The following is a 24,499-nucleotide window of genomic DNA, read 5'->3' as shown; positions in this document are numbered from 1 at the left end:
TTACACAGCTATTGCTTCATTTCTGTTTTAGATGACTGGCCTCTAGTCCCTCAGCCAGGGAAGGTGACTTTAAAGTAAAAGCCTACATTAAGTGAGAAGTCAAAGGAAAGGCACCACAAAAAGCTTCTAGGAGATCCTTTCCACCCAAGACATCAGCCTTTGTGGACTGAGTAGAAATCACTAGGAAATGACAGATCTTACACATGAAAGTTGTTTACAGAGCACAAGGAGGAAGTCACCCGGCTTTTGCATAACCACTGATTACCTGGAGTGCTTGGCCAACAAGCAAAGAGCCATTACAGGCCTTCCTCAGCCCCAGAGAGTTTCAATCCACATTCTAAGAAAGTGCTTTGGAGAGGCACTAAGGCATGCTGAGGCTTGGGGAAGAAGGAAATGAGGTGCTCCATCACTGTTAGGCCAGAGGGCAGCCAGCACTGTAAGTCAAGAAGACATCATCCAAGCAGGAGACTGACTGAGGGTCTAAATTCTGCTCCCTATAGTGTACATCAATCAGGATAAAAAATATCCTGGGAGCACATTTCCTAACTGAGCACCCCAATCACAAAACTAAACACTAGATTCTCCTGTCCTTCAGTACTTGTGGCTCCTTCGCCCCTGGCATGTACTGGTTCAGCTCCCAGGCACAGAGAAGAGTATGCCTTGCTCCCTTCCCCCATTTAATCTGGTTGCAGGGACACTAGATGTTCAGGCATTGGGTACAGGACTCCTGCATCTTCATGTCAAGCTAGTTGTGGTCAGATCCATGACTCGCATCTTGGGTTTCTCTAGAAAGCTGAAATGAATTTCAAAAAGTGGGCCACTTACATGTGTATCACAGCTGAGCTTTAAATGCAGGACAGCTGCTTATACCCCTTGCAACCAGCCCTGAGTCGGTGCAGGTGCCACCATCGGGCAAGCAGAGACCATTCAAGACCAAGTCAGGGGTAACGTAATACGTAGGTGTTTCTACTCTATAGTTAATCCCAGAAAACAGATGCGCTGATGTGCATCAATGGGTATATACTTTAGTTAAAAGTTAAGCAGGGTTTTCACCTGTGGGCAAAATATCTTAAGAGCCAGTCTCCCTGCTTGACAAGCCGAGAAGAGATTTCTCTGTCACGGGGAGTTGTGGCTTTGCTGCCTTTGTGTTTTTGTAGGATTCCTGCCTACACTGCCAGTGAACACCGCGCCGAAGCAGCAGGGTGTGAGCAAGCTTCTTGTTGTACCGGGACAGAAATAGATGCATCTGAGCTGCCGTGTAGCTACAAACCTCGTAAGAAGTGTTGCTTTTGCCTCCATCTCACGGGGTGGTAATTATGACATTCCCAGCGTTTCCCTTTTGTCGGGCATTGTGTGCCAGCAGGGAATCAAGTGAGTCTTTGTTGTGCTGAACTACACCGAGACTACTCCAGTGTACGCAGCCTCGCCGGCCGCCTCCTCCGGGCAGCGTTACCCGGGGCGAGGGGCGGACAATGAAGTCCGAAAGGCACGGGAAAGCCGCAGCCGCTGGCGGCGCGCCCCGCGGGGCCGGGGGAGCCCCGAGCGCGGCGGGGGGCGGCGGGCAACGAGCGGGGCCCGGGGGGCTGCGGGGGGCGGCCGGGCGCACGGGGCCGCGGAGCCCCCGCGGGCCCGCCCGGCAGGTACCGGGGCGGGGCGGTGCAGGGGGAGGCGCCCCCCGGCCGCCCCGGCACGGCCGGCAGCTGGGCACCGCACCGCGGGGAGGCGGCCGCGGGAGGAGGCGGGCAGGGCGGAGTGCCGGGGGAGGCAGGCAGGGGCGGCGCGGCGGGGCTGGGCTGGGCCGGGCCGGGCGCACCGTGCCGCGAAGAAAGACCCCCGGAGAAAGTGGAAGTGCGGCGCGGCGCCGGGCCCCGCCGCCGCCCCCGCCCCGCGGCCGGCCGGCACGGCGGAGAGGCGGCTGCCCCGTCCCCCCGAGGTGAGTGCCGCCCGCGGGCCGGCTGCGCGGGGGGCTGCCCCGCCGCGCTCGGCGTCGGCAGCGTGCTGGTGAGGAGGCTCGTGTTGCGGAGGGGTTTCGTGGTTTCGGTGTGTGTGTGTTAAATTTTTAAATTATTATTTTTTTTGTTAATTTTTTTTTCTCTTCTCTGTTTGTCCGTGCCCTGGTGAGGCGCTGCCCGGGCGGCAGCTGCCCGTGCTGCGGGTGGGGTGCAAACGGGGCAGGGAGGGAGGGAGATCCAGTGGGTCACTGAGGTGCTCGCCTCGGTCCGCTCTTATTGTGTGCGGAGGTGAGAAAACTAACTTAGGCTCTGCCAGATTTGCATTTTCCCTTAAAACAGCCTTTTCACGGGCATGCTATTGCCCTTCCCGAGCCCCCCGGTCGGGCGCAGAGGCTGATGCAAGCCTGCCACCCCACCGGTGTAAATCGGTGCTGACGAGCAACTGGAGGGGCATCTCTGATTGAACGTTTTCTTTCACCGGCGGCGTCAGTCGGTTCTATCCCGATGTCTAGGGGAAGCGTGCCTACGGAACGGATGCTAGAAGGGTGTCGCAGCCCGGCGCTGTGCCGTGCTGGCTACCAGCAGCCCTGCTCAGGTGGCCGCGGAGCCCGCGCCGGGCTGGGGGGCTCCCCACGCCGTCCTTTCGCAACACCCCGTGGGGAGCTGGTCGGGTATGTGTGAGGCTGGGTGCCAGAAACCCTGGCTTGCGAGGGCTGGGGTTGCTGGCGTCGGGAGCCTGCTGGCCTTGCAATCTCTTTCTCCAGAAAGAATTACTTTTCCCTTCTTCCCTCCGGGAAGACACCGAGTAGCATGCCAGGATAATCCCGTTTGTTTCAGGAAGGGGGGGGGCACATTAATTTAGGTGTTTGCCCGGTGAGTTTATGAACTTTCTGGAGGAAACTTTTAAACTTGGAATTGTTGTTCCAACGGGAAGAGTGGGAACATTGGCCCTGCACAAGAGAAGTGCCAGCCCTGGAGCAGCGCGGGGGTCTTCTGACGTGGGTTGTTTCTGGGCACAGTCTCAGGCAGGTTGTGGTTCCTTGTCTGCTGTTCCCACATCTCTGTAAGAGAGCATTCTCCTGTCGAGCTGTGTGTTCTCCATGTATTCTGCTCATAGAGCCCTGGCTAGACTCACTATTTTAAGTAGGTTATACCCAAAACAAGGAAGCAGTGCTGAAGTAGTAGCTTTTTAGGTGGTGTGTTGCTTTGGGGGTGATTTTTAGGTGGTGTGTTGCTTTGGGGGTGATTTTGCAGGTGTAAAACCATTCCTGTTTGCTGAGACTAGAACACATTTAGACTTCATTGTCAGCATTGGAGATGTGACCTGAGGGGTGGGGGGTGGGGGTGGGGGAAGCATGTTATGTACATATATATATGTGTGTGTACAGTACGTTCAACATGAATGGACAAGTTCTCTTGACTGGACTATTGTTATGGAACAGCAGGGATGCCATTAAAAGTACCAGTAAAGACTGGGATTGGGCTGATTGGTAGAGCAGAGCTCTGAACCGTTGCAGTGATTTTATGTTGTAGCAGTATTCAGAAATCCCAGCTGTAAATCACATTATATAAAGAGAAAGCCAGTCCTTGGCCTCAAGGGGTGACACAGGTACAGCAGGCAATTTGTAAGAGGAAGGAACAGAGGGGAAGCCATTTGTCTAATGTTACATAGGTTAGGCCAGAACTGAAAGTTTCCAGACTGAAGCTGACTTTATATATTCTGTCTCTGTCATAATAGGCTTTCATTATGAACCGAATCTTTCCTGACTATTAATTTTGCAAGTACTAGTGAAAATGTTTGATGTATAGTATGCAGAATGTGTACTTAATGTGGAGAAAAGTAACTGTTGAAAATCTTCTAACTGGGAGGTCAAAATGCTTCCAACTGGAAGTGTACAAAATTTTTTTAATAAATCTACCTACGGTATAATATATTCTGTAATTGTACAGTAGGAATTAAATGGACCTTGAGTTGCTCGGTATTTGTAGTGCTGGTTGAGGCAACTGACCATCACGAAACAGTGGTTTATTGCGCTGCTTTGGAATAGCTCTTACATTTTATGCTAGCATGAACTACTTTTAAGTATATCATTATTTCAAACCAGCATAATGAGGTGAAAGGCATTTAGTATGCAGTCCTGTAAAACAATGTTTTAGTGCTAAATTCAGATTGAATTTACCTTGCTTGAAAGTATCTAAAATACCATGCTTATGTAGGGTATCATACCAAGAAAAATAGCCATCTAGGTTAAAGCTGTCTTAAAACATTTTTGTCATGAAATGACAGTCAGAATGGCAGTTTCAACCACATTTTTCCTCTTTGGAAGGGGAGTGGTTTCTTAGCTTAGACATGGAAACTCTGACAAAGTGATCATGAGGTAAGTGGCCGTAATAAACGGGATGCTTTAATGAGATGAATTACAGATTTGAACATAAACCTCTTGTCTCACCTGATTGTCCTAACCAACAGGTTATTTCAGAGTGACTTCTGTGTGTTTGTTTCACAAAAGGATGTGCTCAAATATGCAGTTTGAATATGTGTACATACACAGAATGTGCTCTTCTTCAATTGTGAGATACAACAAAAAAATATTATTCCTATCTGAATAATGCTTTTATCCAGATTTTCATTAACATGATTTCTATTTTATTTTTTTTTTGGTCCAATTCTAAAAAAGTGACAAAATAGCCAATTTCTCACCTGCCTTAAAAAAAAACCACTCAAAACCCCGAAGAGGCAGTATGGTCCAAAGCTGCTTTGTACAGCCAGTCAGTACTCTATCTCAAATTAAGCCTGCATATTGAATTGTTATTGTCTTTCTGATCGTAGCCCAGCAAACCTCACTTGCATACTCTGTGTTTTTGCCACTTCATCTTTTTTCTGCTACTGTTATTAAGATAATTGTAGCTAATGAACATAGGAAAACGTTGTAATCCTGTATAAAATCAGCAATAATTGGGGATGCAGCTGATGATGCCTGGGAATATCATGTTGTCACGTGTTGTCAGCAACAACAGCTGCTGGAAATACTTGCCATTTTGTGGGCCAGATCCACTGGCTTAAGGCTCTGCCAAGTTCATGTGAAATACAGTTTGTTGCATCTTTCTCAAAAAGACAACACATATTTTTTTGGCTCAATAAGATGTAAGAACCTTCCTGGCAAGTAGCTAACTCTAACCTTTGCACTTAGGTTTGTTAATTTTCCCTAAGGTGTGTGTTTCATGTGGTGCCAAGCCTAGCTATTAATTTATTTAGCTTCTCAAAGACATGGCACAGCAGTCAAATAAGCATCAGCGTGTGTGTATTTATGTATGTGGCTATTTGCACAGCCTTTTTGTGGACTAGTTGTTAATATACCGTGTTCTGATTGATGCCTGTAAGTGTTTATATTCCTGGACTGTCTTATTACGTATGCAAAGAGGAGGGTTGGATTATGGATATTGGTTTTTGTTCCTTCTTTCTACATGTTTCACTTTACCACTCTCCATAATTCTGGGAACTGTTATGCAAACATTACATCTGTTTGGTCAGATTTTTTTTTTTTCTTCCCTAAAATATCTGGGATCATGAAAGTAAGGTGTGCAACCTGAAGTGTGGGACCAGGTTTCAAATCTTGATTATGATGATGCTAGGTATTGGCTACTGGGTAATACAGCTGAGATCATAGGATCTTAGAATCACTTAGGTTGGAAAAGAGCTTTAAGATCATAAAGTCCAACCGTTAACCCAGACTGCCAAGTCCGCACTAAACCATGTCACTAAGCACCACATCTATGTGTTTTTTAAACTCCTCCAGGGATGGTGATTCCACCACCTCCCTGCACAGCCTGTTCCAATGCTTTCAGTGAAGACATTTTTCCTAATATCCGACCTAAACCTCCCCTGGTGTAACTTGAGGCTGTTTCCTCTCATCATGTTGTTTGTTATCTGGGAGACTGACCCCCACCTCACTACAACCTCCTTTCAGGTAGTTGTAGAGAGCGATAAGGTCCTCCCTAAATCTCCTCCTCTCCAGACTAAACAACCCCAGTTCCCTCAGCCTGCGGTCATCGTGGTTTTCCCCAAAATTACATCCTTGATTTGCAATACCATTTAGAGAAAGGCTTCTGTTTCAGCAAAACTTGCTCTTACTTGACAGAACACCCAACCTGGTTTTAGTCAGAACATCTCTGGTTATCTCCTGTATGAATGAATATTTGAATACAGAGGGTTGGGTGTATCCACTGGAAAAGAGTTGAGGTTATTGTAAGATGCAGTAGGAGAAAAACAGTATTTAAAAAAATAGTTTGTTGGGTTGTGCTGTAGGAAGAGTATGACTGAAGCTTTTGTTTTTTTATGGATGTAGCAAATATGTATGTTATTGCTGGGCTAGGTGCTGTGGTATTACACAAAAAGGGTCATTAAAGGGTAGACTAAAAGTAAGTTAATCCCAACAATGAGGCTGTGCAGGTAAATGGCTTCAGGGCGGCTGAAATAACTGATTTTGGCATCATATGTAGAAAAGTAGCTGGTTATTTCCAGATGTGCTAAAAATAGCCTGTTCCTCTCTGGAATGAATGTGTGTTTGGGGTCAGGTATCAAATGTTAACTTCAGTGGCCTCAAAACGATGGAAGAGCACAATGCATCCCCAGCAGTGCAAGGCTAACAACACCTGTGTTGACTCCAGAGATACAGCCACTATGGTAATGAAGATAATTTTTCTGGTGCTTTTAGGCATAAGTGCTTTCATCTGATCTGGTGGCAGAAGGAGTAAGTTCTAGAGAGATATGCGTTTGTCCAAAATGCAATGTTTCTTTTAGCAGCTGAATGGTATTTGAAGTTACCCTCTGAGTCACTTAAAGCTTTTTTTTTTTCCCCCTCCCTCAGTGAAAATGGCTAAGATGGCACAGCTGGGTTTGTCAAGTGAATAAGTCTGGCAACAAGGGGCTGCTGCTCAAAGATTTGTCTGAAGGTAACTGGACAATGTGATTTCAGTCCATAGTGAGATGCTGGCAGCTAGCTCTGTCCCAGAGGTGTGCATGTTAAGTATTCCTTGTAGGCATCTGAGGTACATTGCAACTGCTGCACAAGCATGTAACAGGACTGCTTCATGTAGTAAAATCCAGGTGACTGAGAGCTACTTATTGTGGTTCAGAAGGCATAATTAGTTTTTGTGATGGTTCGTGTCAAAGGGAGTGAAGTGCTCCATACAAATAGAAAGTCTTTTGTCACATGAAGCACTATTCAGTGGACTTGAAATAACTGATGAAAAGCTTTTTTAAAAAAATTTTTTTTTTTCATTTGATACCTAAAGATCTGTGCATCTGCTTTTCTGATATCATGGATGATTTTGAGATTAGAATAAGATACAAAATGTTTGGAAAGACTGTCTGCAGGATGCATGCAATGTCAATGTAGTTGTGGGGTTTTTTTTGAAGCAGTTAAGTACCTTTTGGGTAAGCAGGCCATAAAGGAATTGTAACTGTTGATGTTTGTATTGTAGCGGTTTACTGTGGATCAATTCTCAATTGAGATGACTTTGTGTCAGGTGCTGTTTTATTAGGTGTGATAAAACAAAAGCATCTATCCAGCTGCATTTATCTTAGAGTCTGAGGAAAACCATGTAGGAGGAGGGAAGACCTAACAAGACAGATAGTGTTGACAGTTTTATATTTTTACAGTATCAGCAGTTAAATCCAATCACAGAAGCATAATCTGAGCTAGTGCCCAGGCTCCCTATGTAATCAGAAGAGAGAGATGAATGACCTTCTGGTGGCAGGTATCTACATCTATGGCCATGGTTCTCTCTGCTATGCCTGTCCACTTTGAGGTCAAAGTGGATCGGCATAGGAGTCCTTGCCTGTAGCTGCACAAGGCAAACGAGGGCTCCTTCCTGACAAGAGAGAGTACTGTGGGTGCTTCACATTTCCTGGCGGTGTCCGGAATGTCAGCTAGAAAGGGAAAGCTTGGGCAGTTTGTCAGATCTAGCTTGTAGATAAATGTGCAGTGTGTCCTAATTAGGAGTTTTATTTAAGGAACATTAGTGATTTAACACCCTGATCTAATTACTCGTAAGCTTCTTGCTAATTTTGTAATTAACACTGGAGCAAGACTTTTTATGGAATATACACCCTTACGGAAGTCAGAACCACTAACTTCCAGTGCTTATAGAGAGCTTTATTTCTATGACAATGTTCTGTAGACAACGTCTGTAAGGTACTATTACTCTTTGTTCTATGTTTACATGATGGCAAAGATAGATAATGTGCCGAGTGTTTACAAAAACCTGTTGCAGTCAGTTGCCGCAACCCAAATGACTCTGGCTTTAGAACATGCATCTATAGGATCAGATTCTGCTCAGTTGTTACCTAGTGGAGAAGGCATGCTTGAATCAGTTTATACCACAGTTATCTTTGGCCTTCAGGGGGTGAGGAGGGGAACTCTGGGTGTACCCAGGGGGTACTGGCTGCATGCTTTTGCGGTTTATAAGCAGCCAAGGCAGCTTTGTATAAATATAGATGGTAAGGTGCAACTTGGAGCAGCCATAAGCCTGCTCGAAAACGTAACGTTGCCTTGGATAAAGCTGTTCTGGTAGCTTGTTTTCAGGTAATCTATGTGGTATGTTTCAGTTGGACAGAGAACCTGGCCCATCAAGCAGGTGGTCATGGAGTTTTTGTTCTCAGAGAAGGTCTCCCAAGTGGTCTCTTAATTTTGATAGAGCAGGCTTGCTTTTTCCAAAGATTGATAAATTTGACTAAGCCTTAGTTCTGGAGGGCAGTTCATGCTTTGCAGAATTAAAACCTAATAATTTGCTCTCTTTAAATGCTAGTGTTTTAACGTTTTGGAAGGTGGGGAGCTTTGTAGCCAGACTAGAATAATATAATATAAAAAAGGTCTGTAGGGAGAGATCTGTTTATTAGTTTGATAGATCTAGCTGGGAAAGAAACAAACTAGCTGTTAGGCTCAGAGTACCTTATTGCCTTATTGGACTGATGAAGCAATTAAGCCTAAAAGCTTGTCACTTGTTATTATTGCGCAACAGTTGTAGTAAGCTTTTAAACTAATCTTTTGCTTGTTTGTCTTTGTAAAAGAAAATGGTTCACCTGTAGGCAGAGAGCTGCTGTGTGCATGGGGAGCACTGAGCATGGGCATGTGTGTTTAATGCAAAAATGGAGTGGCTTCAGCATGCGAGATCGTGCCCTGGGCTCACGATTCCTCAGTCCTGTCACATCTCTTCTTTTCCCAGCAGGACATGCTCGTCTACATCCCAGCGTGCCAACACAGCCATATAAAGGAAAGGCTACAAAAACACTGCAAGCTGCTCTGCTCTGCTTCCACTTCCTACCACAGATACTGTTTTTGATGTTAAGTGTCCCAGTACTTCCTTGACCCCTTTCACTGTTTTTCGCTGAATGTATTTTAGTGTCAAATAATTTGGCTCTCGATTTAGTCCCAGGTACAAGTCTCCTGATTTTTCACACTGCATATATGCTAATTAATTCAGTATCCCTAGCAGAGATAGAGAAGTAGTTCCTTCTGAAGAGGAGGGGGGTGGGGGTGTGTGTGTGGAAAAAGACATTGTTGGCTGGCTAATTTGCTTCAAGGTCTGCTCTGGACAAACAGTATGCGTACAAACCCTGCCAAGTTTGGCTTCCTCTGCCTGGGACGTTTCTCTAGCACTCTCCCAGGAGGTCTTCTGCCCTTAACTGCCCCCTCATGCCTGTGATAGAAAGAGCTTGGAAGCACTCCTGAGTGTCAGATCTAGCTGGGTTTTAATATGAGCACTGCCAGTGAGGAGACCTTAGCCCTGATGGTGGCTGTACCTTACTATGCAGAGGAGTAAGTGGATGGTGACAGCTTCATTGGTTTTACTCAAATTCCATATCCAGTGAAATTTTGGTATTTAATCATCTTTTCTATGCTTACAGACATATTCTTTCTCCTCCTGTGAAAGGAAATGGAAATGTGGGCACAAACTACGCACAGGAGCTGCAGGGTACTCTATTAGACAGCCAGTGTCTTGAGACCAAAACCATTCATCAGGGTGGGGAATCTTATTTCAGTGAGTAAAGGCAGAGAAAGCCAAGCTGTTTCATGGTAACTTTCACCAACAGAGACTTTATAGCTTCACAATCTAAGCAGTTTTTATTTGTATGGTTTGTCTGTTGGTGTAAGTACTAGCCAGGCTTTTGGAATTTATGCTTGTGTTAATATGTCTTTGTTGCACCTATTGCCTTCCGGAATGCTAAGGAGCTTTTTTTTTGTTTCCTCCAAAAATGTGAAATTTTATTCCTTGGTATAGGATTGGTAGCTTTTGCACTGGTGGTTTTTCTCCCCCTCCCCTGTCATACTCCCTCAACTTTTAGTTGAACACAGGGTGTTTGAGGGTGATCCTATATGTCCCTTACAAAGCATTAATAAAAGGTGCTGAATTGGGGTAACTGTGCGGTTGTTAGAGAAAGAGGAATCCTGACATGCAGACGGAGAGCCTACAGCAACTGTGCAGTGTTGTGCTGGCTGCGGCGGCCGCTGCTGCGGAAGAAGTCCATGGGCTGCAGTCATGCCTGTGTTTCTCTCCATGATGGAAGTCATATTTCAGTAGACCTGAATGCCTGATCAGTAACTAATCTAGTTACCAACAACGTGAGGTGGTTCTACTAAGTTCTTTATATAGTTTTCCGAGAATGGAAAATACCACTTTCAAACTTTGTCCTCGTTATTAGTTTTAGATATAGCTACTGCAAGTCGTGTCTGCTAGGAAAAGCAGTCAAATGTCCTCATTATTTGATGAGGATGTTGAAATGCAGTAGCATTTTCACAGCCTTCGGGCTTTGGTGGCCTAGGTCCTGTACAGACATATAATGAATGACAGTCCTTGCTCCCAAAAATCTTTCTGTCTATCAGATGAGAGAAGAGCAAGGGGAAATTAGGTAGTGTCCACAGGGACAAATGAATTAGCAAATATAATTTAAGTCAGAGGAGTTTCATTAGGCAAGAATGCATTCCATTTCTGTTATTCTGCTGTATATAGTAAGCCATTATTAGACTAGCTAGATCTTAAAATATTAAGGACCATGTTTTAATACATAGGATTTTTAAAAAGTCAGTTCAGTGCCAGTGAGTAGGATGGAATTTCTCAGCCATCCAAGAGAAAGAGCCACAGGACATGCGTCCTGGGAGCAGAGGAGTGAGGGGTAATGTTGGTCTGCTTTTAAGGGACAAAGCTAATTATTCTGTTCAGGTTGTCTGCAGATCTGTCAAGTCATGCATGGCCATACCCTTTAAGGAAATAGTGACCTGCATGGCAGGTAAATTTTTCCTCCCTGGTTTATGATGCACAATGAGGGTGATGGGCTACAGTAGCGTGCTGTAGCTGTTTGCACCAGTTTGTCATGTCTAGAAATCAAGGAAATGTGCACACAGCCAAAGACAAGCACTGTGGACCTGTTTGTCACCTACCCTTGGCTCTTGATTCAATTCAGTGTCTTCAAATATGAGGATATTTGAGAGGCCAGTGTGAGGTGGTGGAGTGCTGTGGCTTTGAGAGGCTGGCTGTGCACATTCCAAAAGGGTTGTTTGTGCCGATAAAGAAGCTGGCATTTTGGAATGGCTAAGGGTGGACCTGGGTGTCTTTCTATATCCATGCCTGAATGTTAGCTGATCTTCTCAAAAAGGAAGGACAGCAGTGTTGCGGCTGCTGTTGCAGCACGTTTGCTGAACTCACAGTTGTGGAGGAAGCAGTTTATTTTTTATTTTTTTTTCTTTTTTATCCTGCTTGTGGGCTGGGTCCAAGTATGTGAATTCCTTCTCAATTCAAACACACACATGGTTCTCACATGAAGCTTAGAAGTGGCAAACCTAGTTCACAGAAGAGACACAGTTTTGGATATAAAACTTGAAGTTGGACCCAAAGCCCCATGTTGATGGAGCTAGGAAATATTTCTGTAGTTCTGCTGCTTTTGTACATCTTCCTTGTATGGTTTTTGCGTTTTTGGCTGTATTCATTGTTGTAAGACATTGACGATTCATGGATAACACTTGTAAGAGTAAGTAAGTGATGACTAGTATTAAGTCTCATTTTATTATGATGTCTACTTTCACAAAAACCTCACAATCAGAGAGAAAAAAGACGAGGGAATTGTAACAGGGAGTGGATCAAGCATAATACAGAATGCCCTTTTGCTTTGGTGTTTAAGAGCAGAACGTGAGTGGGAGTTCTGCTAACCCAGGAACAAGTGAGACTGAACAACTTGCAATACTTTATGTATAATAACAGACTTCAAAATGCTTTCAAACCCCTTAATTTGTTCTTGCTAGTTTTAAAAAAAAAAGCTACAGATTTGCAGATCATTTCATACTGGCACTTGTTAAATTTCAGCCAGCGTCTGACAGCTGAAAACTACAAGTGCTGTTTCCAGCTCACAGCTGGTGCTGCCACTGGCTACTGGTGACCTTTCCTCTTCTCTTCCACAGACACAATGGTTCAGGAGTGAGATAAGATGTATTAAAGAAAAACAGAAAGAAAACCAATCCCAGCCAATGTCACCCATTCTTCATTTTGCGACTCCACTGGCTGTTTTTGTGAAAATGTGGGGAGTGACGGATTGTGGTTCTTCTGTTTCAAAATGTATTTAAATTTCTTTTCAAAACTGTACTTTTAAAGTGCTATCATGACTACTGAAAATGACGACATGAATGAAGAACAAAGTGCCTATCAAGACATCAAAAATACATAATTGTAACTGAGATAAGTGGTTAAACTTATTCCACGTTAATTGTTATTTCTAGTTTCATTTTTATTCTTATCCCAGTAATTAACCTGGGATCAAAGATTTCCTTAGATGAGTATGTTATGACCTGTCTTTCCCCTTCCTCCCACCCCCTTAAATGGTGTGGCTTCTTCCTACAAGGTCTTGATGATAAGTCATCTAAAGTCAATTTGTTAGTGTCCTAAACAGTGCTGAGCAGACTATAGCTGTTCTCATTAGCTTTCTTATTACCGAAGTGTCAGCACAAAGCTCTTGAGGACCCGTTTGTAACATGAGTATGTCTTGATTTGTTTAATAAACATTTTTATCCAATTGTGGAGATAGTGTTTAACTGTGCTCTGGCTTTCAAATCCTTTGTGAATTAGTCTTAAGTGACCAAAATCAATTGAAAATGTCTAAAGGCTTTTGTGTGATTGATGGACACGGTCCTGTTTACAGAGTGACTAGTTTTGAAGAGTTCAAGGTTTGCTTAAACAGCAGGCTACAGGGTTATTTACTTCTAAGGAAAAAAATTCTGGTAGCTGTTCTCTATCAGCACATGTCTGCTTGTGAAGCGTACTCTTTTTTTATTTTTTATTTGTGGAGTTAAAGCTACTGTCACAGCAGTGCAGAGCACCTTATGTGATGCAATATTAATACTATATCATTCTCTGATGCAACTTTGGTAGCTGATTTTTTTTCTGGATTTTGTTTCAAAAGGGTTCACATGCTGACAGCTTATACTGAGATACTACCTGCTTGGAATGGTCATGCTGGAAGATGCTGGAAACTGCTTTGATTTTTTTTTTTTTTTTTTTTTTTTTTTAGTGTGTGTGTAGTCATGGGCATTGAAATTTGCTAGATATTTCTCGTAATTCTCAAAGAATCAGGACTTAAGCACACTAATTTCCTTGGACTAGGTATTCTTGGGGAAAAGGAACATAATTCAAGGAATGAGAATCCCTAAAAAGGACTGGCAGTCTTTGTTCAAAATACTACTTCTTTATCTGCTTTTTGTCCCTACAAGGGGGAATTAGGTTCTGTTGTTGAAAGTAAGTTTCAAGGAGTTAATAAAAAATCAAGGGGGTGAAAATTTGGATTAATATCCTGATGTTATCTAAGGTATTGTTTGAGCATGTAATAATCAAAGATTGCCTTAAATATTTTTGTCAAGGTAGCACTGGTAGTTTCACTGTGAATTGTGTATGTCCTGGGAAGATGAGAGGACTGTGTATTGATACATTCACTGAAACATGCTTAGTTAACGCACTGAGGCTCCATCGGAGTCAAAGATATGTTCAGACTATATTTTACTATATATATATTTTACTATAAATAGAAATATTTATAGTATTGATATGACTAATGTACTCTAGGATGCAGTTTGTAGTCTTCTCTCAATTATACATTATGGCATGGGAAGAGAGCAGGTGAAAAATATGTGTATGTGACTTTTGTTGTTTTGTTTAAATCATAACATAGACCAACGGCAGTTTGAGCCAGAAAATGAGAGCATAAGCAGTCTCCGTACCTGTGACATGACAAATGGGGCCATCATTTCAATCTTCCAGAGCATGCTAATAACACAGCTCAGTCAATGATGAAGTGCTCATACACCATGACAAAAGTTAAAATATTTACTGGTTTTGGATACAGCTTCCCCCAGTGCTGCCCAGCCTATTGCCAGTTGGTAATTGTGACAATGTGGTTATGTGTTTATCATCCTCAAACACTGAGAGGCCACAAAAGCCTGCATATAATTCTCAAATGTAGCAATATTTATTTTAATGTATGTATCTGTGTGTATAAATATATGTGTATGTATGTTTCTGCTTGGTATTTCCCAAGAAGCTGGAAGCCATCCTATTACACAAATAAGTTTTCTGCTTAATTTTAGGGAGCAGGTGGTTCTTAACCCTTAGCAAGAGTACCTTCTGCTGTTGAACTTTCTAAAGTCTGCATTTTCCGGCAAACTCACATTCTTTAGGTAAAAGTACTTGTTAATGCAGTCTAGAAGGTGAAGCGACCACTTTGCATAAACGTTATTAGCTTGTATCCAAAGCTGCAGCATAAAGTTAAACAAGTTGCTTTAAAAAACTAAAAAGAAAAAAATCCTGTGCATGTACTTTAGCAATTTGTCATTGCTTTTCAGGCTTATTAACTCATTAAGTAGCATTTAATGAGGATAACCACAAAGTAATTAATTTATACAGTGTGTTTATTGCTTCCCTAATGAATTTATGTATTAAATTTAGAGTTCCTTGATGACTATGTTAATCTATTTTTATACTTTGTGTACATTTTGTTCTCTAAATAAATAAAAACGTTTCTTCAAGGTCTTTATTCCAGTCTATGGATTGCCTGTAAGAACACAACCTGGTTTAACCATGGTGCAGAGTTGTCTTAGAATGGGCCTCGCCAACATCAAAGCTTGTGAGGCTCTTTTTCTTGTTTTAAGTGTTTGGAAAGGGAAAAGCTGTCCTCAATTACACTGGAACTCAGTTTGTTTTTCCTAGTAAATGGTAGCTGTTTGACATTAAGCTCTTGCTCTGGGACTGAGGAATTGGATACTCTGGTATAGTATATAGAAACAACCTATTTGTTGGTAAATAATTGTATTGGGTGTAAGTATCTAGGTGATGGGGCTGCAGACATCACCTCTATGGGAAGAAACATGGGGCTGCCCCATGCTGAACGCAGCCAGTTCCAGCTGACTCCTGTGGACCTGCTGCACCCGCAGCCGAGCCCCTCAGCCAAGCTGGTAGCGCCTCTATGAAGATGTATTTAAGAAAGGGCAACAACGCTGCACAACAGAGTGAGGGGGGGAAAAAGTGTGAGAAACAACCCTGCCAACACCCAGGTTGGAGGAGGAGGAGAAGGAGGAGTGCAGTGCCAAAGCAGACATTTCCCTGCAGCCTGTGGGAGGGATGATGGTGAAGCAGGTGTTTCCCTGCAGCCCACGTAGAACCATGCCAGGGCAGATACCCACACTGCAGCTATGGAGGACCAGATGCCACATTGGAGCAGGTGGACACGGGCTCAAGGAACTGCAGCCTGTGGATGGCCCACACAGAGGCAGGTTTATCCTAAAGGACTTCAGCCTGTGAGAAGGACACGTGTTGGCACAGTTTGTGAAGGACCCACACTGGAGCGGGCAAAAAAATTAGGAGGAAGGAGCCACACGGAGGTATTGCTGTGGACCAGCCACAATAACAGAAGAGTCGTAATGAAGGAGTGAAATGGAGACTGGGAAGAAGGGATAGAGGGAGGTGTTTTAGTTTTTTTGTCTTTGTTTCTCACCATTCTACTCTAATGGACAAAGAATTAAATTAATTTTCCCTAAGTCAAATCTATTTTGCCCATGTTGGCAATTGGTAAGTGATGTCCCTGTCCTTATTGGGATCCGTGGCCTTTTCTATCTTATTTTTCTCCCCCTGACCTGTTGAGGGCAGAAGATGAGAGAGCAGCTGGGTGGGTTCCTGGCAGCTGGTTGACATCAACCTTCAACAATAATCTATACCATAATTTGCATATAAACTACCAAATCATAAATATAAAACCCAGTAATCTAAAACTGAACTGTCACATTTTGAATCATTATTAAATCCTATGGTTCATGATTTACAATATTTAAGAAAATAGTAAACTGAAATGAATACAGGTTTGTTCTTTTTCTCATTTTCACAGACTTTAATATTAAAGTACTGGACCCATGCCAGTATGCAATTATTCAGTGCTTGTACTTACCTTTTAAAGGATTAATTGTACTAATTTGTGATTATAAGTGACATGTTTAGTTCCAAAAGGAATAAATTTATTTTAAGAATGTAGAGTACAGTAAAACTAAATGCATTTGGAATATGATCATGTGACAAAAATGACTGTTTTAGTGCTTGAGAAGAAAAAAATGTATCAATTGGCAACAGAAACTGATTAATGTCTGTTTTTGCAATTAAGACAATCCTGAATCTTGCCTCCAATTTGCAACCTCTGCAGGCAAAGCAGAAGCTGTAGTCTCTAGTAGCAGAGATGGCACAGCTGAAATACTCTTGCATCTTCATGGACATATGTGTTTAATGCATGTTTTTCCCTTGAAGGAATGTGTTACTACATATACAAACTGTGTGCGAAATTGATGTGCCGCATTAAAACATTGTTCTGGAAAAAGATACATTTTGCTTGGTGTAGGCTGAGTTTTGGGGCATTATCTGTAATGGGTTCAGAATATATGGGAACCTCGGCTATGTGCTCAGCGAGAAATATTCTGCAACCCTGTGTTTTGGTACATATGGCAGCTAAGATTTAATTATTCATCCTTTGAGGGACATCATACTGATCTTGATTTAGTCTATTATGTTGTCTGTGAGTATCTGATATTGAGTCCATCTAAAGAGCACATTAACTAGTATAATTTATTCAGTATCTTCTTAACAAAGAAAATTGTATTTATTTAAAATCATTCAAAAGAATTAAAGACTTCCCTCATTAAATTAGATATCTGCAAAATCTTGGTTCTCTAAGCACACAGAAGAGTATAGTTTATCATTTAATACCTTATTTTGTAGCAGTGTGGAAATACTGCCTTTTTAATTGCAACCACTGTAACACAATAAATGCTGTTAATTTTTGCAAAAGGACTATATGAACTGTTTTATAAACTACTATAGGATAGAAAATAGCAAGCAAAATCCATTAACAGTAGGATCAGCTGCAGAATTAAATTCTGTGGCAAAACCTCTTCATTTGAGGGGAAAGTGTATCCCTTTTCATGTAGGTATTAATATTCTAGAATGCAGATATTAACATTTTAATCACCAAATCGCTCCCTCTTCCTGTTTTTCCTCCATGCAAAAAATTCCCCTCTATTGCATCATGTCTACTAAAACAAGCAGAGTTGACAAAAATTTAGGAGAACAGTTGCAAACACCATAGATGCAACCGGCTTTCACAACATTATGGCTTTGGCTCTTAGTGACGGCAGTCTCCATTTTGACTGGGTTTTGTGGCCAATACAGCAAGCTGTACAGGTTTATGTTCATGATTTTCTTTTTATGCTAGCGATGGGATTAAGCCATTCATTCTCATTTTGGATGCAAGGTAAATACAATTGGTATCAGCTCTGAGAATCTAGAGTGAATTTTGCTCTTCCTGGTGTAATTAGGTTTAGTTCCAGTGTAAATCAATGCTGTTGTACCAGTTCATAGAAGCAAAAGCATGATCTCAAAAGTGCATTTACTGTAATACTATTTATGTAATAAATAGTAATAATTATTAGTCATAAATGTAGTATAAATATAGTAATACTCTATAGTCAGAAATCTTGTGAGTGTACTATGTTTGACTAAATGTTTTCTTGCTATAGACTTTCAAAGCTGGTGTTCGGTTTAAAAGTATAAAGATCCATTTATGAGCAGAAGAAGCTGTCTTATGCATGCAGAACAAAGATGGGTTTCTTCCTTCTGCATCCCAAGTAACTCACCATACTTTTACATAATTCACATTTAGAGCATTGAATGGGAAAATTATTAGTCAATGCATAGAGACCTGTCTCTTGTTTTTGTGATATGTTTTGGGGGGAAAAGAGGATAGACACCTTAACTTAAGATGGGTTTCGGGTAAGAGTGGCAAAGTACTCTTAGTACTGAAGCAGGAGGAATTGGATTTGTAGATATCTGATCACTACCAAAGCTGTCATACCAGAAGTCCTCAAAAACAGAAATTTGGTCATACTCTTTTTGTAGGTGAGAAATTTTATCCTCAGAAATAGGGGGAAAATAAATCTCTTAAAATACTCTAATGGGTTTGCGTGGCAAGATTCTGGTAGCGGGGAGGCTACAGGGGCGGCTTCTGTGAGAAGCCGCTAGAAGCTTCCCTGGTGTCCGACAAAGCCAGTGCCAGCCAGCTCCCAGATGGACCCACTGCTGGCCCAGGCTGAGCCCATCAGCGGGGATGGCACCAGCTCAGGGGCAATGTATTTAAGGTGGGGTGGGGGGAGCCTGCTGCAGAAGAGCAGCCAGGGAGGGGAGCGAGAACATGTGAGAGCAGCACCCTGCAGCCCCCCAGGCTGGGACAGGAGGGGCAGGGGGGCTCCAGGCGCCCAGCAGAGATGCCCCGGCAGCCCCTGGTGAGGAAGGCTGTGTCCCCGGCCCACGGCGGTGAACGGGGGAGCAGTTTCGCCCCCACATAAACTCCACTGAGAGTGGATCAGTTGCACCTCCTTAAAAACAAAGTGTACGAAAGAAGAACCGTGTCTATTCATTTGGTCTCTGCTTTGTTTCATAAGTAACTATTTCTTCAAATTTCCTTCTTGTATACTTAAAATAGAAAATAGTGAAGTTACTAGGATTTGTATATTTGAGAATAAATAAATAAATACACTCCGTCAAAGTGTGGAAAAGATTTTGTATCTCTGGAACAGACCTCTTAACAATCACTTATCAGTCTTCTACATGCATGTATGCTCCAGTCATTGAATTAATTTGTTATTCACAGTTATTAGCAATAAGTATTTGAAGCCTGATGTAAGTACTAGCCAAAAAGACAGCCTTGTACTTCCACCATGATGACTTTATCTGCCTAATGAAGGCAGGGTTGAATCTCAGCATGTATTTTAGCAGTATTGCTACCTCAGCATTTCAAAATGCTAGTCGTTTAATCATCATATGTTGAGTCTTGCAGTCAGTCCCTAAATTAATAATTTGAAATACTGAAGGACGCTTCTGTGTATATACACGTGATATACATATATATAAAAACATGTATGTGTATATATAACTGCTCAGTTTGATTGCAAAATACGTTTCACAGAAACTTTCAAAAAATAATTCCTTTTTAGCTACGAATTTTTTGAGGACTGCTTGAGTATTTTTCCCAGGGGTACTTGCCGTCTGTCTTTTGACAAAACACGTGTTGACCTTGGATTCCATACTGGAGGGAAGGTAGGGCTAGATTGTATTAATGTTACTGGTGTATCACATGGTAAATCAAAAATAACATGCCCACAGCTGTTGCACTATGTTGTACATGCTTGTGTTCATATTGTAATATGCAATAGATTCCTTGCCAAACATTTCTAGAAAAGTATTTTTTCCATTTTGCATGCACTGCAAGAGACTGAAAAAAATGGAAAAAAGGAAAAGGAGCATTCTTCAGTTAAGCGGTCATTTTTTGTAGTGCCAAATAATAAATTGCAAAGTCTATTGCAATTCTCTTGTTTATGGGCTTCTTTTGTGTACCCACTGGTTTATGAAAATGGTAATGGGAGATTTAAAGGTGGAGCTGTGCATTTTGAGCTTCTACATGGAAAGAGAGATAGCATTTGCAGGCTGATGAAATACATTTCTATGGACGGCCTAAGTGATGTGACCTGTCAAGGTAATGAATGAGGGATTGTACTTAGGCAGGAATATTACAATGGCTACTGTATGCAGAGATGATGTTTCCTAAATTGAAAAACAGGTTTATTAATGGTGTCCTTATACAGACAGGACTAATCTGGGATTCTGCTACCGTATTTAATTAACAAGTCAACCATTAACGATCCATGCAGTTCAGCTTGCGAAGTGAGTGATGATCAATTTTGCTGCGCTATGTTCATAGCTATGAAAAGGTGGTTGCAAACCTCAGAAAGTGAATTCAGAAACATAGATCAATATTTCATTCTGTCTTTTGCTAGTGTTAATTTAGTAGAAAGAAGTGTTCACATATTCCTAACCTTGTTTATGATTTTAAGTTTCCTGCTTATTTATTTCTTCAAGAATATTACTCTTTGACAAAAAGACAGTTTAATCTGATAGTTTTGTATCAGAGGGAATTTCTTGGGAGTAAACAGGCCATTCAAAATACAACATGTTGCCTCTCAAGTCTTGAAGTCTGTGATTCATAAATTACACAGTATGAACCAAAGGATGGGTCTCCCTCTTTCCTGAGGAGAAGGGCAGGGCATCCGTAGTGCTGGGAGCCAAGCTGCCTGCCCCCCATTTAGGTGACTGGAATCTGTCCCCGCAGCTGTATTCGTGAAGGCAGACAGAAGCATTGGGCTGTGACAATCACAGCAGCAGACGCAAGTGGCTGGAGTGTGGCGTGTGACCCGTGTGGTATTGTCTTGAGACATGTAGTACTGCAGCAGCCAGCACAGATGGCAGGAGCATGGAAGGGAAACCCAACGGGAAGTCTGATTTATCCGCAATTGCCTGCTCTCCTTTTGTTGTGTTGTTAGTGGTATACTGAGGAAACGGGACAATAAAGACACACTTTGGGAGGATATAATGGTTCAGCAGTGAAAAATGTTAATTAAGTGTTGAAAAAAAAGCTTTTGGAGTGGAGTGCTCGCATATCAATATGTTGCCTTTTTAATGGCAAATGTTCCCTAACATTAATGGGCCTGACATGATTTAATGCAAAAGGTGCTGTCTTCTAGCTCTGAACAGGCAGAAAGTGGGAAGGGAAATGAGAAGAAAAACATGCAGTTCTCTTGTATTTAAAGTAAACATTAGGAGACTTTATGAGCTGTGAATGTAGTGGACAAAAGAAGGGTGCATGAAGTGATATAAAAACAGATCCTGAGAGATCAATTTAGTGTTTAAAGCCTAGGCAAAAAGCCCTTTAAACTTGCATAGATTGCAACATTTCCAGTCAAATGACAGAGAGAAAATAGGAAGAAATGTTTGGAGGACTGCATGAAGCCCGGTTTGTGCTGGAGCTGTTGCACAAGGCTGGTGCCTGGCCAGCTTTAGTCAAAGCAGACTGAAAGCTCTGATATTTGGCCAGAGTTCATTGTTGGATATAGCTGAGATTATCTGAACTGCTTTATCACTCGTTAGCTGATCCAATGAGCTGCTTTAGCATCCTAAATATTGTCGTAGCCTCTCAAAGGTCATGCTTTCCACTAGGCTGGTTACCCATAGTAGTAGCTTAATATGGTAGACACAGTTTCTTCTGCAAGGAAGGTAAGAGAGACTTCAAGCCCGTTCGGTTAGCTGGTACCTTCTTCTGTTCTCCTGCATGTCTGTCTGCGCTGTCTTCCCCTACAAAACTAACCTTATATACAACATTGATATCTCACTTTACTGGACCATATACACAAGGACAATGTATGATGACACAGCAGAGATAAGTCTCTACATGCCCTGAAGTTACATATTTTACTTCAGTCTCCCTGTTCATTTGTGATGGCATATGAGTAGAAATTAGTTAGAGGGATTTTCCACAATAGTGGCTGTTTCCCTTCAGTATACATTAAATTATTCTGGCAATCAGACACAGTTCTTATTTGGTTCCCTCATATATTAGTAGGAACTTTCTTTTTTATTTTAAGTGCTACATCATTGCGTGGTTATACCAATAGCTAAGAGCAAAACCATACAGTTTGCTTGGGGATCTGTAGCTGCCTTGCATCTTTCCCTTTTCCATTATACACCATATTAAAGAGTTGGTACCATTCAGTCTCTATTCTCTTGGTGTACGGGGCAGTATGTGCAAATATCTGTGAATGGAGATGAGACTGTACCCCAGAGTAGATATCTCAGCCACATAAATCCTTATGCTGCACAGAGGTGTCTAATACTTCAGAACTCAGCTGATGGAGCAAGCAGGCTGTGTGTTGTTTATTGTAGGAGATAATGGGCTATAGCAGCAAAGGGGAAAATACTTGCTACATGGTGCATTCAAATGTAATCTTCTTTTTATTGTCATTCTGAGCATTGAATAGTTCAGCTAAGCATATGGAATTTGCAATGAAATGGCACCCAAAATAGTCTATAAATATTTTATGGTGCCTAGGCTGGTAAGGGGTAAGAAATCTTTAAAGCACAACATGCTGCCTTGTCTGTGCCTCCTGGCCAGCCGTCAGACAAACAGAGATGGGCGCAGCTGCAGCAGCCTATATTCTTATGGCTGTGAAGTGCTCAGATGCAAATTCAATCCAGAGTAAAGCTGTTCCAGAGCAAGGTGCCACGTAGAGTAACACAGTGTATGTGTATTAATTAGGCTTCAGTCAAACCACAGCAGCTCTTCATGCTGGAAAATGGTATGACTAATAGTTTTAAAAGTCATTTTGCACAAGCTAATTGACCATCACTGACCTCAGCTCTAAATATCAACCTGTTTCTTAGGTTAGACCTGCCTTGTGAAAGGCAGTGTTTTGTTCGCTGACTGGTTGCTTCCTTCCAGGACTGATTATGAGTGACTGGGGAGAAGTACAAGGGTGCTGAGTCCTAACTTTCATTTCCGAATCTCTCAGACATGGAATAATAGAGAAATAAGGCTGGAAAACCCGGAGAACTTAAGTAGTTTATCCCAAAGGAAAAATCATCTCTTCCTATTTTTTGTCAGCCAATATTTATCCAATTGTGCAGAGGCTGTGAACCCCAGAGGCAGGACTTCTAGGAGCAGAAGTTCACTGAACCAAACTGCAAATGTAGGCGGATGTGACTACATGTGGTGCTTTGGAAAAATGGACCAAGGGAAACCAATGGGGCCACTAAGGGACCCCTGGGGGAGCTCAGTGTGCTGGTTTTGGCTGGGGTAGAGTTACTATACTTCATAATAGCTAGTGTGGGACTGTGTTCTGGATTGGTGCTGGTAACAATGTTGATAATGCCGAGATGTTTTTGTTATTGCTGAGCAGTGCTTACACAGAGCCAAGGCCTTTTCTGCTCCTCACCCCACCCCACCGGCGAGGAGGCTGGAGGGGCACAAGGAGCTGGCAGAGGACACAGCCAGGACAGCTGGCCCCAACTGACCCAAGGGATATTCCATACCATACAATGCCATGCTCAGCAATAAACTAGGTGGGAGATTGGCTTGGGGGGCCTGCTGCTCAGGGACTGGCTGGGCATCAGTTGGTTGTTGGTGGTGGTGAGAAACTGTTTTCATTTGCATTACTTGTCTTTCTTGGGTTTTTTTTTCCCCTCTCTTTGTTATTTTCCTTTTCCTTTTCATTATAATAATATAATAATAATAATAATCATCATCATCACCATCTGTTCTTATCCCAACCCATGAATTTTCTTACTTTTACTCTTCCAATTATCTTCCCACTGTCTCGCTATGTGGGGAGTGAGTGAGCAGCTGTGTGGTGCTTAGCTGCCGGCCGGGGTTAAACCACAGCACTCAAGGACTGAACTTTGGTCCTTGCCCTGCTCTCTGTCAGCATGATTAGGGGCCACCCGAGTTGTAGATCCAGCCAAAAGTCGTCCTATCATGAAAGCTTCACCTGCTTACACTGTTGATCTTTTGATAGCTAGTCTGAACCTTTTTGCTTATAGTTTAAGAAACAAAAAAATGCAGTAGACTTAGTTGTCTTGCATAATAGATAAGCCAGCAAGCTGCTGTGAAGAAGCTACGAAGGGAAGGATGTAGCTGTGAAGCTGTTAACTTCTTGTTAACGCTTGTTAAGTAAACAGCAGCAAGAATGGTGTAAAGTTAGCAGCAGGTCTAGTGCAGAAATGTGATAGATAATGCTGTGGATTAGTTTTCAAACTGGTGCTCTGACTCACTGTTAGCATTTGTTGTGTGGGAGGTTCCTGTGTCAAGTTTTCAGGTGTCGCTAGCAATGGGCTTAGAGTTAGCATCAACAGCAGTTGCCATCAGCTTGGTGTCAGACTGTATGTACATCTGTGACTGTCTCCATCCCTAGGTAAAAGTCTCCCACAGGATAAGTGATGCTATCCCTCTCTTGCCTCTTACCCCCAGCCTCCCTCAAATAGGGAAGGAGCCCATACATCTGCTTTGCCTCACCTTGCCTTACCTGTGACCCGATGCCAGAACTGTGAGTTCTGCTTTGGTTGGGTTCATGCATGAGGTTCTGTGTGTGGGA

General features: G+C 42.5%; 1 protein-coding gene across 3 annotated transcripts in view; it reads left to right on the top strand.

The window, feature by feature from the left end:
* The first annotated feature begins 1,744 nt into the window (after nucleotides 1-1,744).
* The window catches only part of MYO16 (myosin XVI), a 412,120-nt gene continuing 389,365 nt past the window's right edge, over nucleotides 1,745-24,499 (top strand). For 2 of the 3 annotated variants that reach the window (XM_055802516.1, XM_055802517.1), the window contains exon 1: nucleotides 1,810-1,933. The gene's annotated coding sequence lies outside the window, so the exon portion shown is untranslated. Of the gene's footprint in view, nucleotides 1,934-24,499 lie in introns of all 3 variants that reach the window. The other variant, XM_055802518.1, reaches the window with a different exon arrangement.

Source organism: Falco peregrinus, chromosome 4 (genome assembly GCF_023634155.1).
Source record: "Falco peregrinus isolate bFalPer1 chromosome 4, bFalPer1.pri, whole genome shotgun sequence".
Classification (NCBI taxonomy): Eukaryota; Metazoa; Chordata; class Aves; order Falconiformes; family Falconidae; genus Falco; species Falco peregrinus.
The sequence above is the reverse complement of the archived record's forward strand: the minus strand, read 5'-3'. Positions and strand labels throughout refer to the sequence as shown.